Source organism: Mustela lutreola, chromosome 6 (assembly GCF_030435805.1).
Source record: "Mustela lutreola isolate mMusLut2 chromosome 6, mMusLut2.pri, whole genome shotgun sequence".
NCBI classification, from domain to species: domain Eukaryota; kingdom Metazoa; phylum Chordata; class Mammalia; order Carnivora; family Mustelidae; genus Mustela; species Mustela lutreola.
Window position 1 is genome coordinate 58,715,663 of NC_081295.1, and position 16,916 is coordinate 58,732,578.

Here is a 16,916-nt window from a genome sequence, read left to right on the forward strand (position 1 = left end):
CACCTGACTGGCTACAATCATGCCTATAAACACCTGTCGAATGTATCAGGACCCATTGTAGGGTTTCCCGTGGTTCGTTTCATTTAATTCTCCCATCAAGGCATTTGGTGTGTAAAGCTAGCGAAGGTTCAGGCCTCCTCTCTTGTCCAAGTCCCTTCCAAAGCCCTGAATCTAATTTTACATCTTCCCTCGAAGAAGCCCCCTACCCCTCATTGTTTAAGTTTCAGGTCCCACAAAATCTGGATTCGCCCTGGATGGGTACTATTGTTCTCATTTTGCAAAGAGGGGTCAAGTAAATTGCCCAAGATCACACAGTTGTAAGTAGTGGAGCGAGACTTTAAAACAGCCTGACCCCAGAGCCCAAACTCCTAGCCATGCGGATGCTGGTTATTGGGAGAGGGAGCCAACGGCGGGGCGTAAAATCAGCGCTCAAGTCCCTGCGAGCGGCTAACGCGGGCAGGCTGGGGTCGGAGGGGATCACCCCGCCGAGGCTCCCCGCCCCTTCCTCCCCTTCCCCTTCTCCTTTTCCGCGCCGCCGAGTCGGAACCGCGCCGCTCGCCCGGCGGCCGCCCAGACCGTCCGCTTCCCTTCGGCTGCCCGCGCCGGGCCCCGGGATCGGACCCCAGAACTTTCCTAGGAGGGGAAACTTGGCGGCGAGGCGGGAGGACTCGAAGGTGAGGCGCTCGGCGGGCGGGGCGGCGGCGGCCGTAGTGGCGGGAGCGGCGCGCAGGTGGGTGCGCGGGTCCCGCGGCAGGTGCCGGAGGCCGGCGGGGCGGAGCGAGGCGGGGCGGGGCGAGGCGGGGCGAGGCGGAGAAGGCTCACGACCGGAGGCTGCCGGGCCAGGCCGCTCCCGCGTGCTGAGGGGCGCACCGGCCGCCGGCGGGCCGCCTCTGGCTCGGGGCGCGCTTCCCCTTTCTCTCGGGTCGGCCGCTGCTCGCTCCCGCGCCGGGCGGGGCGGGGCGGGGCGGGGCGGGTGACGGTGACGAGCGAGCGCAGGAGCCGCCACCTACCGCCCGCCCCGCAGTCCCCGGGCGGGGGGCGTGTTTTGCCTTATCCAACTCTGGGTGCACAGAGGCTGGGAGCGGAGGGTGCGGGGACCTCTGCGTTAACCGCAGGGTAATTTCTGAACCACCCCAAACGTGAGAATATCAAGTTCAAACGTAGCTTGTCCCCCGAGAGACCGAAGTGATGGGAAGAAAAATGACCGAGTGGCGGCGGGGGGAAGTCCCCACAGACTTCGGGAGAAAAGGGACCGGGGATCGTGGTGCCCCCAACACCCTCGACAAGGCACAGAGAATTGGGGTGGCCTTGCTGGGTGGCGTGCGGGATACGCTACCTGCAGCGCGGTCGCCGTGGCTTTTGCAGGTGCGCAGCTGTGTGTGTTATCGGCGACAGCGGCCCTGCTTCGGGGTGTGTGCGCTGGGGGCGCGGGCGGCTTGGCCGAAGGAAAGTGACCCCCGGGTTTCGTTTACTTAAGTGTGAAGAGGTTCGTAGAAGCCGCTCCTACTGAGAAAAATAAGTGACAATGATCAGACTTACTCCAGTGTCGTGGTATTGAGCGTCTGTCTGGCCACTTGAATGAAAACAGAAATACTGTGAGGTGTTTACGGAATGCGTAATGACACTACAAGGTTTATACTGTCTGGTGCCTGACGGCCAAACCTCAGGCGCCTCCCAGAAGCACCTGCAGAGTTTTTCAAAGTACACCTTGTTGGACCCACCCCAAAGATCCCGAGCCAGAAGTGATGGGGTTGAAGCCCTGGCCCGGACATTATTTATTTATTTAATTTTGTAAAAGCTTCCCTGGGGATTTTGCTATGGGCACTTGATTAGAAATCAGGAAGTGGAGGGATTGGGTTTTACTCAGTGTGACCATTGAACAAACTTTAAGCACCGTGTTTCCTCACCTGTAAAGTAGTAACCTGTAACCCGGTTAAGTAACTAGTAAGCTGGTTAAGATCCTAATAAAGGTATAGAATGAACAAAGTGTGGAAAAGGGAGAAATCAGAATAACGATCCACAATTCTGGTTCGGTCGCCACAAAGGACGCATGCTTTGGTCCTGCAAGGGGTGTTTGGATTAAGCGGGAGGGGAATGGAAGAAAAAAACCTTGCAGGGAAAAGGAGTTTTTGCTTTCAGGTAGTCTGATCTGTAACAGTGTTGGTATAAACTGTAACTCAGAAAATCAGAATCATTTAGAAAAGACTCAAGCGAGCTCCAGCCTGCCCCATCTCAGGATGATGGTTTGAAAAAGGCTCTCCATGTACATTTCCTCCTCTTAAAAAAAACAAAGGCTTTAGATTATTTTTCATAGAGGCAAATCAAAAGCCAGGGATCAGCAGTGTGTCCTGCCCTGTCATAATCCCAGTCAGGCCAAGGGCTGCATGCTCCCCCTGATAAATGTGAATTTGGGTTCCGTTACTCAACAGACCTATGTTGGGGATCTTGATGTACTAGGCATTTCAAAAATACAAAGATGAATAAAACGCAGGTTTTTGTTCGAGCTATCTCTGGCTAGTGGAGGAGAGTGGTGTGTGAAACAGGCCACGATATAAACTGGTTAAGATGATAATAACGCTGTGGAATGAGCAGAGTTCCATGTGGCCCAGAAGAAAGAGCAGCCCCGTCAGCCTCAGGGGAAGGGCATTACCCTGGAGCTGGGTAAACATCACACTTCTGTAAAAGCTTTGAGAATTGAGGATTCTCTGTGTAGTCAAATCTGTGTTATTTTTCAATCTGATGAAATTCTAGTGTAATCATATGCTGACAATCTAAAGTAGAAATGACTTTTGGTTTCATGATGACTCTTTTCGAAATTTACTAAGCTTTCTGTCATTTCATCTTTGTAAAAGTCTCAGCTGGGTCTAAAGTTAATCCAAGAAAGGGGTTGTCAAAAACAACAAACTTTTCAATGTGTCCTGCGTTCTTACTAAATATTTATCTCTACTTAAAAATAACATTCAGATAAAGTCTGTTATATGCATATTTTTTAAAATGTGCTCTTTCTGGGGTGGTTTTCATTGTGTTCATTAGGAAAGCTTAATATGATTTAATAGAGGAGAAAGCGCAAGAGGAAAGCTGCAACAGGAATTTAAAAAAAAAGGAATAATTAGGAGGAGGAGGAGGTCGGGAGGAGTACGGTGTTTGGTAGAATTGGTAGCGAGAGGGTACTTGTTGGGAGGGAAGAATAAAAAAAAAAACAAGTGGGGAAATCAAACATGGCCACTAGCTTCTTCAGGGATTCAATGTGTATGGACTCTTAGTTTTCAAAGTTATTTCAGAACATAGTGGGAGGCAGTATAGTGTGGTGGTTAAAGCATGGGTTCAACAGTTCTGAGTTTGACTGATGACTTTAACTACCTGCGTCTGCTCATTTGTAAAATGAGGATAATATGATCTCCAGGAGACTTGTGAGGATTAACAGCTATGATGCTTAGGAGGCACCTGGCTGTGATAAAGCCTCAGTCACCACTGGCCTCTACTCTTGCTGTTCTTATCTCCCCTTACTTGATCCTAGTAGAAGCACCCGTGAGCCAGGCAGATAGCTAGGTCCTCTTTTTCCAGTTGGAGTTGGGCCAAGCTGGCTTGTGAAAGTCATATAGGTAATAGGTAGCTGAACTGAAGGGAGAAGCTCTGTCTTTTGCGATTTTGTGTCTGCGTTTCTCCTGCTCCTCACTGTTGCTGATGGGGTTCTGGCTAAAGTCGCCCCTCCCTGGTGTTTAAAGGGCCAAAGGCTGTAACTGTGTGTGTCTGTTTCAGCTCTTTCACTAACAACAGCACTCAGTGACTCTCCACTTCTCATGGTTGATTTCTATGAAAATTACATTTTTCTTGGGCTTATGGATGGGAGAGGGAGACCATGGGAAACCATAAGGAAGCACTATATGGAAGAGCTCTAAAATGAGGAGCCCCTTGCTCCAATTTCCAGTAATGTGTCGTAATATTACTAGAAAAGTAGCCTTATTGCTCAGCAACTCAACTGCTTTCATCTGCAGCTGGTGGGGATTCTGGTGCAAAAATATTTCCTTGCATATCCCCGGTCACATACGTCTGGTCCCTGGAGAGGTGGGGGAGGGGATCATGCATCATGGCTGTGGGTCAGATCTTAATTAGAATGTTAACTGGTAATTCGCAATGGAGAAGTATAACCAAGACTCTCTTCGATGTAAAACAAGGATGCAGAAAAGTATAAAGAAAGAATGTTTTGGAGAGCAGCCCCCAGCTTTGGTTCATTTTTTTTTTTTTTTTCCTTAATAAAGGTGTGCCTTTAATCTTCATGGATCATCTTTCTCTTTTTACCTGCAAAGGATTCCCAACTTCATAACTCTCAATTTAGCATTTTTTAAAAGATTTTATCTATTTGAAGGAGCCTGCACATGCTAGAGAGCAAGAGCTGGGGGGGAGGAGTAAAGGGAGAGGGAGAAGTAGACTTCCTGCTGAGCAGGGAGCCCAGTGTAGGACTGGATCCCAAGGTCCTGGGATCGTGACCTGAGCCAAAGGCAGACACTAAACCCACTGAGCCACTCAGGTACCCCTCAATTTAGCATTTTTAACCTTCTTAATCAAGCAATCAGAACTGCATATGCCTAGGATAGTGTTGGGTGCTGTAGGTGATACTCAAGGTAAAAAGTCAACAGATAGCCCAAGAAGTAGTGAAGAAACAAGTGGTGGGGTGAATGTAAATGCCAAGTGGGTATGGTACAGTCTCCCAAAAGGTTTGAGAACTCTTCGTGGTGGAGGAGAGCAGACTGCAGCCCTCCTACAAGGGTCAGAATGGCTTTTCAAACTGTGGTCCCCTGAGGATGGCATTAGGGATAAAGAGCTGAAGGAGTAAGAGAATAGATAACTGGGACCTTGAGGCTCATCCCCAACAGCTAATCTCAGGCATCCGAAAAGACCAAAGCAGGTTTCCTTGCTGCACAGCGTCCCTGGGAGAATACTAGTGGCAAGGCAAATTTACTCCGCCAGTTACAAGGCTCCCTGAAATTCACAAGGTGTCTTAGTCTGTTTAGTCATTAGTTACAATAGGCATTAACTATCTATTGAATACATTTGCTAAATATACTGAAAACACCTGAGGGAGTTTGGGTTAGGGCTTCGAAGAGCATTTATCCAAGTATAAATGATTCTTCCCTATTCCTGGAACAGAGTTTAGAGATCAGGAAGTCATAGGATCCCCAGGGAAGGAAAGTGATGAGCAGGTGTCTGGAGAGGATTTGGTGATCTTTGTTATCAGACACAAAGGCCCTTGAGTTCTGCCCAGATGTTAGCAGGACCTGTGGGTCTGAGTCACAGTAAATAAACAAATCCAAATCTGTCTAAATCATCCCATTTTTAGATTATTAATTTACACCTGAAAGATGAAAGTGACTAACAGGCCAGGCCCCTTTTCAGATTAGTAGGTTGAGACATTTACATTATGACAGAGGCAACCAGGTAAAAGCTGGAGGGCAACTTGTTGAGGAAAGAGAACAGAGGAGTTGACTGATCCTGCATGATAGTGTCACGAAGCCACGGAAGCCTGTGAGCTCCCCTTCACCAGGCAGTGAGCCCACAGCTGGTCTCTCCTCTGCACAGTGATAGAGATCCATCGACTGTCATGCTTCACTTTAAGTCTCCCTTTCCAGGACTCCCAGATCACTGGCATTTGCTTAGCTTTGTCAACCACTTATAGGTGTTCATGATTTTGATTTAGTCATGATAATCTCTCTTAAGTTGGAGGTCATTGTCTCTTGGAGAAATTCTAGTATGTGAGAATTTACTTTTGAGGACTCTTTCGGCAACTACACCAATTCTAGCTTCAGTATATGTGTATGAATTTTGAGTCTCTCTTATTAGAGATAATCAGGTCTTGGCTCAGCCTAAACTTAGATTGAGATCTGGCTGAAGGTGCAACCACAATAGTAAGTAGCTTCTGAATTGGCCATCCATTTGTATAGGTCCACAAACCTGAAGACTTTAGGCTAAAGGAAGATAAAAGCAGCATCTAGTGGTGAGAGGAATGGAGGTGAGTGGTGCGGAGGAAATGGGCTGGCCTACAGCACCCCCTGCCAGCAACAACCACTGACCCCAGGGGCCCAATTACTTAGACTTTGGGGTAGGGGGCTCAGAAGTGTGAACTGATGGAACTAATTTTGGTGTCCTTTTTGAAAGAGGATTGAGAGGAATATAACATCTTTAGCCACTTGAAGGTTTGGGGTTTGGGGGTAAGTTGGAAGGTGAGCAGGGAAGGGTCTGGTTCTCTGGACCACTGTGAGGTGCCTGCATGAAGCTGGCAATGGGCTTGTGCCCCTCTTGCCAGTGATGGAACAGCCCTGGGCTGGGGCGTGGTGGGGAGGGTGGAGAAGTGGGTCTGTGATGAGAAGAAAAATGTTTTAATATACACATTATCTGAGACAGAAGAAGATATTAATAGTTTTTTAATGTTTGAGAAAAATCAGAGTAGAAAATTTTTAGCAAACAAAAGGTAAATAGAACACTACCTGTTATTATCAATTTTCTATGTGTAAAATGTCAGTTACTCTGTCTTTATATAGGTATTGATGTGGCTTAATAAAGGTGAATGTGTCAAACTATATAAAGTTGTTTAAATGAATTCTCTGGAGCTCAAGGGTTCCTCCAGGTTGCCCCAATGTGGATGGGGGTTAGGAAAAGGGATAATGGAAAAGTAAAGTGAAATCTCTTGTACATGTTCCTGCTCCAACTCTGCTTTCCTTTTGTCTGTTTTCTGTGTTGACCTTCTGCTGTATCATTATGGAAAAGTGTATCTGCTTTCAAAAGTAAGAGTGTTACTAGTATAAGCACTATCAAAGGCTACATTTTAGCCCAAATTATAGGGCTGCTATTTATCTGGAACATGAATCTATCTCTGAATACAGAACCCAAATCAAGACATTGATTATATAATCATGGAAACCAGAGTTTTTCTCTCAGGCCTCATCATCATTAATCATGGGAATGTACTTTTTTCCCTAAAGGCACCTGTACTCACTATTTATCCCTTTGACAACTGTGGCTCTGTATCTGGAGATGAGCAGGCCACATTTCTCTTCCTGGAGCCTCAGGACTTTGCTAAGGATGCAAGTGAAGGACAGAGTTCTGGGCAGAGTGGGGCTGCACCGGCCAGTGGGTCTATAGACCCTTTCTGTGGAATCCTGCCTGCGTGAGGAAAAAGGATTGTAGGCTTGTAGGATTGAAGGTACCTTGTAGGGACCCTCAAGGATTGTAGGTTTGATGTTACTTCAAGCTTTGCAGGAGAGCAGGATCCTAAGGAGCAAGATTTGGGAATAAAGGCAATTGTGTTTAAACCATATAAACACATTTCCTCACATTAAAGAATGCCGAGGCCATTGGTTTTGTGTGGCAAGCACAGCAAGAGACGGTGGGTTGTGATTCTCATGCTGCCTCTGTTCTTGGCTTTGTGACCTTTGAATCTTCTTCCTTATATGTAAAGTGAAAGTATCAAACTAAGCACTTGGCGAGCTTCCTTCTCTGCTAAATACCTTGTGTCTTGGCAAGTGTATTTTTATGAATAACTATGGATATGAATATCTGTGCCTCTCAGTGCTCATTTCTCATATTTTATATTTTTCCTAAAAAAGAAATGAGACCTTCCTTTTTCTGTGTATGTCATACCACCATATGTAAAGGATATTTTTCAATAGAAGTTTCCTTTTTTTTTTTTTTTTTTTTAGCTTGAACGAAATTTGGGTGGAATCTTTCATTATAACATCATATTGAGGAAAAAGTGTTGGGTTAATGCATTTTTCCAGTGTTTTATGTCGAACACTGAGCTGCGTTAGGTACAAGATATAACATTTGCATTATCATTCATCTATTAAATACTGTAGATCATTTTCAAATTTAAAATTGCTGGAAATATTTTCGTAAAGAAAATAGCTCTGGTATAACTCAGACATGAATAAGTGTGTGTACACTTTTTCCTAATATAAATATAAAGGGAGTTTGAAAGGATGTTCATCGAATTTAATCCTGTCTACCTCTGGGGAATGGACTATTAAAGGAGCTGGTAAACTTCTAATTTTTACATAGGTACTTTTGTGTTGTTACAAGGAACATATATTTTATAGTATCATGTGTGATTTGTTACAGAATGAGCCTTCATGATCATAAAGTATCTTCCTTTATCGGATTGGTAGACCACGATCACCATTTGACATAAGTAATATAAGACTTTTTTTTTTTTTTTAAAGATTTTATTTATTTATTTGACAGAGAGAGATTACAAGTAGGCAGAGAGGCAGGCAGAGAGAGAGAGGAGAAAGCAGGCTCCCCGCTGAGCAGAGAGCCCGATGCGGGACTCGATCCCAGGACCCTGGGATCATGACCCGAGCCGAAGGCAGCGGCTTAACCCACTGAGCCACCCAGGCGCCCCAACATAAGTAATATAAGACTTAAAGTTAAATAGTATCATTTTGTTAGACTAGGAAAATGGATACCTGTTCCATTAGAAGAGTAGATTTGGGGGTTAGATGTGTTTTTTGGTGTATATTTGGACAAGATTCATGTGATAGTTGATATAAGCAAAGACATTTCTCCAACCACTAAAAGAGTCTTGAATCCAGAGATGACAAATAAGTGTCATCATATCTGGTTGTGGCTGCCTAGAGGGAAGAATTTAGAGGTCCTATCTATGTTCGCTGGCCAAAAAACCATGATCAGTAATTGACCTCATCAAGGTACCAGAGGGTGAAGAAAATGATCATTTGCCATGCATTTACCATTCCTGAATCCTAGAATTTTAGGTGATGAGTTTTATCTACATATCTTAAGGGCTTACTATCTATACCATTTATTATACTTAATCAGACAGTATTTTGCATAGTTAATGGACAGTTTTCTGATAAATCATGTTAAGATTACAATGACTGGCATCTTTTGTATTCCTCATAGAGGCAGGCATAATAGTGTCACTATAAGAATTACTCAAGGGGCACCTGGGTGGCTCAGTGGGTTAAAGCCTCTGCCTTTGGCTCAGGTCATGATCCCAGGGTCCTGGGATCAAGCCCTGCATTGGGCTCTCTGCTCAGCGGGGAGCCTGCTTCCTCCTCTCTCTCTGCCTGCCTCTCTGCCTACCTGTGATCTCTGTCAAATAAATAAATACAAATCTTTAAAAAAAAAATAAAAGAATTACTCAAGAATTAACGATGAATAATTTATCTTGTCATGTTGAGGTTATAGCTAATAAGGATAATTCAGTATGATTGAGCATCAACCAAAATAATTTCAGAACATTTACCAGTATACAGGTTTGGCTGAAAAACCAAGTATTGTAATTTACAATTTTGTTCTGAGGCCCTCTTCAATCATCTATTTGGTACCAAGAAGGAGTTAAATGGTTTTGGTGTATCTCAGGTTTTTTTTTTTTTTGCTGTTGTTGTTGTTTTTAAAGATTTTATTTATTTATTTGACAGAGAGATTACAAGTAGGCAGAGAGGCATGCGGTGTGTGTGTGGGGGGGGGGGGGGGTAGAAGCAGGCTCACTTCTGAGCAGAGAGCCTGATATGGGGCTTGATCCCAGGACCCTGAGATCATGACCTGAGCTGAAGGCAGAGGCTTAACCCACGGAGCCACTCAGGAGCCCCAAGAGTGGCTCAGTTTTTACATTCGTGGTTTAAGAGGGCAAAATGTTACGTACATGCTGGATGTATGAGCTGTTAGAAAAGAAAAATAAGAAAGTCCTCCCAACCCTATTTATTCTTTTCTTGGAAAAAAGAAGGCACTTAGTCAATTATTTGGTAGTATGAAGCTTCCAGCACTTTGGGTCTCCAATTATTTCAGAATATCTTGCTTGCAACCATATGAATAAGATATTCATTCATTCATTCAACAATTTCTGTTGAACACTTACTACATGCCAAGTACTGTTCTAGGCTCTGGGAATAGAGTAGTGGGTAAGAGAGTGAGCCCCTGGCCTGTGTTATTCATCACAGATGAGAACATTAAATCTCTGCAAAGTGTCCTGCCCAACATGATAAAAGTAGGACTTAACTCTAAATTCAGTGTTCTATTCTTTTTGCTATAATACTTTACATAATTCTGGAGGACCCTGGTCAGATAACAGCAGGATGGTTCTGTCAACCTTTTTTTTGCTCTTCCCTAGGTGGTGATTCACTCTTCCATCTTGTGTGGCATGGAATGCATGTGGAGAGATATACCATCCATGGGAGCCAGTTACACTTGTTCTAGTTCTAGGGAAAATCATATTCATCTTCTGAATAACGACCTAGAATCATGTTATTAAAAATAACATGTGAGGGGCACTGGGTGGCTCAGTGGGTTAAGCCTCTGCGTTTGGCTCAGGTCATGATCTCGAGGTTCTGGCATTGAGTCCCACATCGGGCTCCCTGCTCAGCAGGAAGCCTGCTTCCCCCTCTCTCTCTGCCTGCTGTTCTGTCTACTTGTGATCTCTCTCTCTCTCTCCCTCTCTGTATCAAATAAATAAAATCTTAAAAAAAAAAAAAAACATGTGAGTAGGGGCCTCTTGGTGGCTCAGTCCATTAAACGTCGGACTTTTGATTTCAGCTTAGGTCATGATCTCAGGGTTGTGAGATAGAGCACATCCCCCCTCCCCACTTGGGCTCTGTGCTGGGCATGGAGCCTGCTTGAGGTTGAGATTTTCTCTCTGTCTCTCTCTCTCTAACTCTCCCCAGGCTCAGTTGTTCACACTCTCTCAAGACACACACACACACACGGGACACCTGGGTGGCTCAGTGGGTTAAAGCCTCTGCCTTCGGCTCGGGTCATGATCTCAGGGTCCTGGAATCGAGCCCCACGTTGGGCTCTCTGCTCAGTGGGGAGCCTGCCTCCCCACTCTCTCTCTGCCTACCTCTCTGCTTACTTGTGATCTCTGTCAAATAAATAAAAAAGACAAAAAAAAATCATACACACACAAGTAAAATAAAATAATTGAAGCAGTATTTTTTTCAAACTCTTGTTTTATTTTGGTAGAATGAAACCATTATTTAAACAAAAAGTACATCAGTATTAGTAAGATAAATATTATGTGAACTTCATGAATATTTTTGTATTAGATTGCAATATGAAATTTTTCTTACTGTTCGTTGTGGTCAAAAACATTTGAAATGTTGGCTTAAAGGGCATCAGGTAAGATATTGTTTGTGACAAAAATAAAAGTAGATGATTATCCTTAGCAGTCCTTTTAGTGTATGTGTTGATAACCCAAAGGGATCACAGCAATAAAGTAGAATTTCTGGAAGAAAATTTTAATGGAAGTTACTTGGCATCTGAATATATGCCTGAACAGATTTTTTTTTTCATTAAACACACACATGTTGCAGTTACTGGTTTCCCTGTGTCCTAGTCTTTTGCTTATTGCGGTTTCCTGTATTGAGTGGTTTCGTTATTTTTTGAAATACATTTTGCAATTTAATTGCATGATATATAGAGAAATTTGGGGAAGTAAATTACCTATTTGAGGCAATATCATATAATCTGATTATGCTAATGTCTACAGCTGATTAGACGTTAATATATGTTGCTAAATATAACCTAAATTGTTTTAAAATTATTTTTTCCACTTATTTCTGAATATTTGTCACTGGGTTTTGCCTGAAGGTATTTATTTGTAATAAAAGAGTAAGAGATACAGTTCCCTAAATTGGGAGATTTCATAGACTATAGGAAAAGATCTTTAATTTGGAATTTGGTAATTTGGACAATTGGACTGATACTTTGGAAATATAAGAGCTTATTGCTAAAAATGATTGTGTAAAGAGACCTTAAGAGTTTTAAATCTATGTAAAATTACATAGATTTTGGTAGCACTTAAGTCTATTTTTTTACATTGTAATTTGTTTCAGAGATATGTATAGAAATGAAATTATTGAATGAGCCAGGACAGCGATATATATATGCTTGTTCTTTGCAAACCACGGTTGTACTCCCTTGAATAAATTTGTGATCTAATTATGAAGGCAGAAATGTCAAAGAAAGCTAGCTGTTTTCTCCTTGGCAGACAGGAGAGCAACATACAAAAGATAGAGTTTAGGGGGTCTAAGCAGGAAAGCTAAGTGAGCTCTGGTGGCTGGTATCAAAGACTTTATAATAGAATTGTATTATGGACATTTAATTTACTTGAGTTCAACCCATCAAGATCAAGAGAAAAACAACAAGTCAGTCAGGACAGGAGGTCCTACGTAGCATTCCACACAGTAGGTGTATGTGATGTGTTCCCTTAGTTAGTCTTAGGTCCACTCAACTCTCAAATATTTTTAATTCCCCCCAGCCTCCACTCCACTTTCAACAAACAACCTGACCACCTACCTCATTTAAAAACAGGGGGAGGGGAGACTCTAAGTTGTGAACTTGTGAACTGCTTTCTTCCCATCTGTCCTTCCCCACCACTGCTGTTTACCCTCCTCTTCTTCAGCCTCACAAGTATCTTTCTTGGTCAGGATCTGTCTTTGCTCCTGTTAGGACTTTGCTCCCTCTATTATAGCCAGAGGTTAGCAGCACAGAGGTTAAAAAATCCTGGCTCTGGGGCCAGAGTCTGCCAGGCTGGAATACAGTTTCATAGTTTTTAAATGTCTGATCCTGGGCATGTTGCTTAACCTCTCTTATGGTTCAGTTTTTCCATTTGAGAGATGGGATTGGTGATAGAACAGCCATGACAAGAGAGGCAGGTAAAAGGCTCAGAGCAGTGAATGCTGCTTTCTGCCTTTCCCACCACTACTGCTGTTACCTACTAATCTCAATGTCTCTACTGGTTTTCATTCCTTAGTAGATATGTTTGCTGAACCATTTCCTTTTCTGGAAAAGAATAAAGCCGAACCTTCTCTTTACCTTGGGCCCCTTCTAACCACTATCTTTACTCTCTCCTCTTCCCACTCAAGTGTTTTAAAGAATATTTAAATTTAGCTCTCTCTAGTTCTTCACCCATTTGTTTTTTTAGAAATGGTTTTTAATGAGACATTGACTAGATATGCAAATTATACAGTATTTTCTATTTTTTAAAAGGGTTTTAAGTAATTTCTATGCGTGGGGCTCAAACTCACAATCCCAAGATCAGGAGTTGCATGTCCCCCAAACTGAGCCACCCAGAAACCCTGAATAAAAGTATTTTCTATTTTGAGTACTTTGCAACCCTCTGTCTTTACTACTTCCTGTTAATTTCAAAGTTCTCTGAGTTCCTCTCTAAATCCTTCTCTCCTCATTTCCCTTTGAGTGTTACCACTAGGCAGATTTTTGTATTTATCATTCCCTTTATAGTTTACCTTTCTGTGAATATTGCTTAACGTTATAAGTAGAATTATGATGTAAATTACCTGGAGGCCTGCTTTTTGGAAACTAACTCTAATTATGTCTATTTTAAAAAACATTTATTTGAGAAAGAGAGAGAAAAAATGAGCATGGGGGAGGGGCAGAAAGAGAGAGAATCTTTTTAATTTTTAATTTAAATTCAATTTAATTAACATATACTGTATTATTATTTTCCAAGGTAGAATTCAGTGATTCATCAGTTGCATACAACACCCAAAGCTCATTACTTCAAGTGACTTCCATCACCTACTTATCCCATCCCCCTGACTCCCCTCCAGCATCCCTCAGTTTATTCCCTGTAGTTAAGAATCTCTTCTGGTTTGCCTCCTCTGTTTTCCTCCTACTTTATTTTTTCCTTCTCTTCCCCTGTGTTCATCTGTTTTGTTTCTTAAATCCCACATATGCATAAAATCATATGGTATTTGTTTTCTCTGACTTATTTCGCTTAGATGATACACTCTAGTTCTATCAACGTTATTGCAAATGGCAAGATTTCGTTCTTTTTGAGGGCTGAGTAATATTCCATTGTACACACATACACACATACACACATACATGCATACATATACCACATCTTCTTTGAGACAGAGAGAATCTAAAGCAGGCTCCATGCCCAGTGTGAGCCTGATCCAGGGTTCCATCTCATGACCATGAGAGTATGACCTGAGCTGAAACCAAGAATTGGAGGCTTAAATGACTGAACCATCCAGGTGCCCTTAACTATGTCCATTGTTAGGCATAAAAATTGTCATATGTCACAAGTTATTCATTTTCCTGTTGACAGACATTTGGATTTTTTGCTACTATGAATAGGTTTGCTTCTATTTTGAGATATATTCTTCTACATATATCCTGGTGTACATATACATATATATCCACTTTTCTAGGATTTGTACCTAATAATGGAATTTCTGGAATATTTAGTATATGCTTCTTTTTATTCATTGAATATCTAAATTATTGGTTACATTGATTGTGCTATTTGATACTTCCATCAGAAGTGTACTCTTGTCAGATTTTTAAATTTTGCATGAGAAATGATATCTGATTTTTTTTCTTTTTTTAAAGTCCGCTCTACCCCACAACTGGGGCTCCAGCTCATGATCCTGAGATCAAAAGCTGAAAGCTCTACTGACTACAGGCAGCCAGGTGCCCTGGTATCTGACATTTAAAAAATTTATGTTATCTGATTACTAAGGAAGTCAACCATCTTTTTATTTGTTTCTTGACCATTTAAGTTTATTTTTCAGTTAAGTTCCTATTTATATGTTTTGCCCAGCTTTATATCAGGTGGTTTCTCTCTTTTATTTATAGTATTTCTTTATAATTCTGGGATAAGAAGCCTATCTGCCAATTTGTGATTTGTCATTTTATTTTATGTTCTTTTCTCCTCCTCCAGCTGCTTTGAAATTTTCTCTTTGTCATTGCTTTCCAGTAATTGGATTATGATGTGCCTTGATGTGCTTTTCTTTTAAAAAACTTACTGAGATATAATTCATACGCAGTACAATTAATCATTTAAAGTATATAGTTCTATAATTTTTGGTATATTCATAGGGTTGTATATCTATCACCATAATCAGTTCTAGAACATTTTCACTATCTAAAAAAGAAACCTCTTGCTCCCAATCCTTCCATCTCCCCAGCCCTAGGCAACTACTAATCTGCTCTGTCTCTATATTTGCTTATCCTGCGCATTCCATGTAAGTGGAATCATAAAATATGTTGTCCTTTGTTACTGATTCTTTTCACATAGCACAATTCTTGCAAAGGTTATCCATGTTGTAACATATACCAGTTCTTTGTTTCTTTTTCTTTAAAAGATTTTTATTTCTTTGTGTGTGTGTGTGTGTGTGTGTGTGTGTGTGAGAGAGAGAGAGAGAGAGAGAGAGAGAGAACACAAGCAGTGGGAACAGCAGACAGAGGGGAGAAGCAGACTCCTCACTGAGCAGAGAGCCCAATACAGTACTTGATCTGAGGACCCTGGGATCATGACCTGAGCCAAAGGCAGAGGCTCAACTGACTGAGCCACCCAGGTGTCCCTCTTTGTTTCTTTTTACTGCTAAATCTTTGTATGGGTATGCCCTATTTTATTTATCCATTTGTCAAAAAGACTATTCTTTTCCCAATGAATGGTCTTGGCACTCTTGTTAAAAAAAAAAAAAAAAAAAATCACCTGGCCATAGGCGTATGGGTTTGTTTTGGAACTTTGAATTCTATTCCACTGATCTCTAGCTAGCCTTATACAAAGTACAACATTGTCTTAATTACTGTAGCTTTATAGTAAGTTTTGAATTAGGGAAGGATGAGCCCTCCAACTTTGATCTTGTTTGTTTTAAGATTGTTTTAGTTATTCTGCTTCCCTGGAATTTCCATATGAATCTAGGGGCAGCTTCTCTTCTCAATTTCTGCATAGAACTTAACCATAATTTTTATAGAGATTGTGTTACACTTGCAGATCAACTTCAGGTGTAGCATTCTTTATGTCTAGTAACATGTTCTCATTTCCCTCTGAGCCCTCACTGGTAGTACCCTTAATGCCCATATTTCCATGAACAGTTTGGTGTTCTTTCTTTCTTTTTTAAAGATGTATTTATTTATTTGAGAGAGAGCAGATGGGGGTGGGGAGGGTAGATGGAGAGAGAGAATCTTGAGTAGACTCCCTGCTGAGTGAGGAGCCCTATTTGGGGTTCAATCCTAGGACACCGAGATCATGACCTGAGCCAAAATCAAGAGTCGGATGCTTTACCAACCGAGCCAGCCAGGTGCCCCACTGAAGGCTTTTTCTGTCATGTTTGTCAAAATTCTTCTAGCCTCCACTACTGCTTGATTCCAGGGCTCTTCCATATTTTTGTTATAAAAGCATTCCACTTCCAGACACCAACGTCTCTATTCATTTCCTATTGTTGTCATAACAAATTACCATAAACCAAGTGGCTTAAAACACCTCTTTTGTTGCTTTCAAGTTGTATAAATCCCAAGTCTGGGCTTGACCCTTCACTAGCCCTTTAGCTTTACCTCTCATAATTCTTCCAGGCTCTGATGATAACCAGTAGCTGGTAGTTCCCTGTAGATACCAGTCCATTTACATATCCATGCGCTTTGTGGTCTTACCTTTAGCTAGTGTCTTAGTTCAAGCTGTTAGAAGTTACCATAGAGTGAGTTAAATAGCAAACCTTTATTTCTCACAGTTCTGGAGACTGGAAGTCTAAGATCAGACTGGAGGTCTAAGATCAGTGCCAGCAGGGTTGGGCTTTTGACGAGAACCATTTTCCCGGTTATATCCTCACATCACCTTTCCTTAGTATTGCACCCAGGAAGCGGGTGAGCTGTGGTCTCATCATCCCCACGTAAGTTTTTGAGAATCCCATCATTGGGGCTCTGCCTTCATGACCCCCATAGCCCCCCATCTAAACCTAGTGAACTGAAGGGCCCACCCATAAATACCATAACATTTGGGGGTGAGATTCTTAGCATATGAGTTTTGGGAGGACACAAAGGCATTACACATTTCACTCCTGGCTTCCCCAATTTCCCACATGGAAAATGAATCTATTTCATTCTACCTGCTCCAAAAGTCTTAACTCATTCAAGCATCAGTTCTAAGGTCCAAA

General features: G+C 42.2%; 1 protein-coding gene across 3 annotated transcripts in view; it reads left to right on the plus strand.

The window, feature by feature from the left end:
* The first annotated feature begins 539 nt into the window (after nt 1-539).
* PLAGL1 (PLAG1 like zinc finger 1) overlaps nt 540-16,916 on the plus strand; it is a 109,885-nt gene continuing 93,508 nt past the window's right edge. For all 3 annotated transcript variants that reach the window (XM_059177349.1, XM_059177351.1, XM_059177354.1), the window contains exon 1: nt 540-674. The gene's annotated coding sequence lies outside the window, so the exon portion shown is untranslated. The remainder of the gene's footprint in view (nt 675-16,916) is intronic.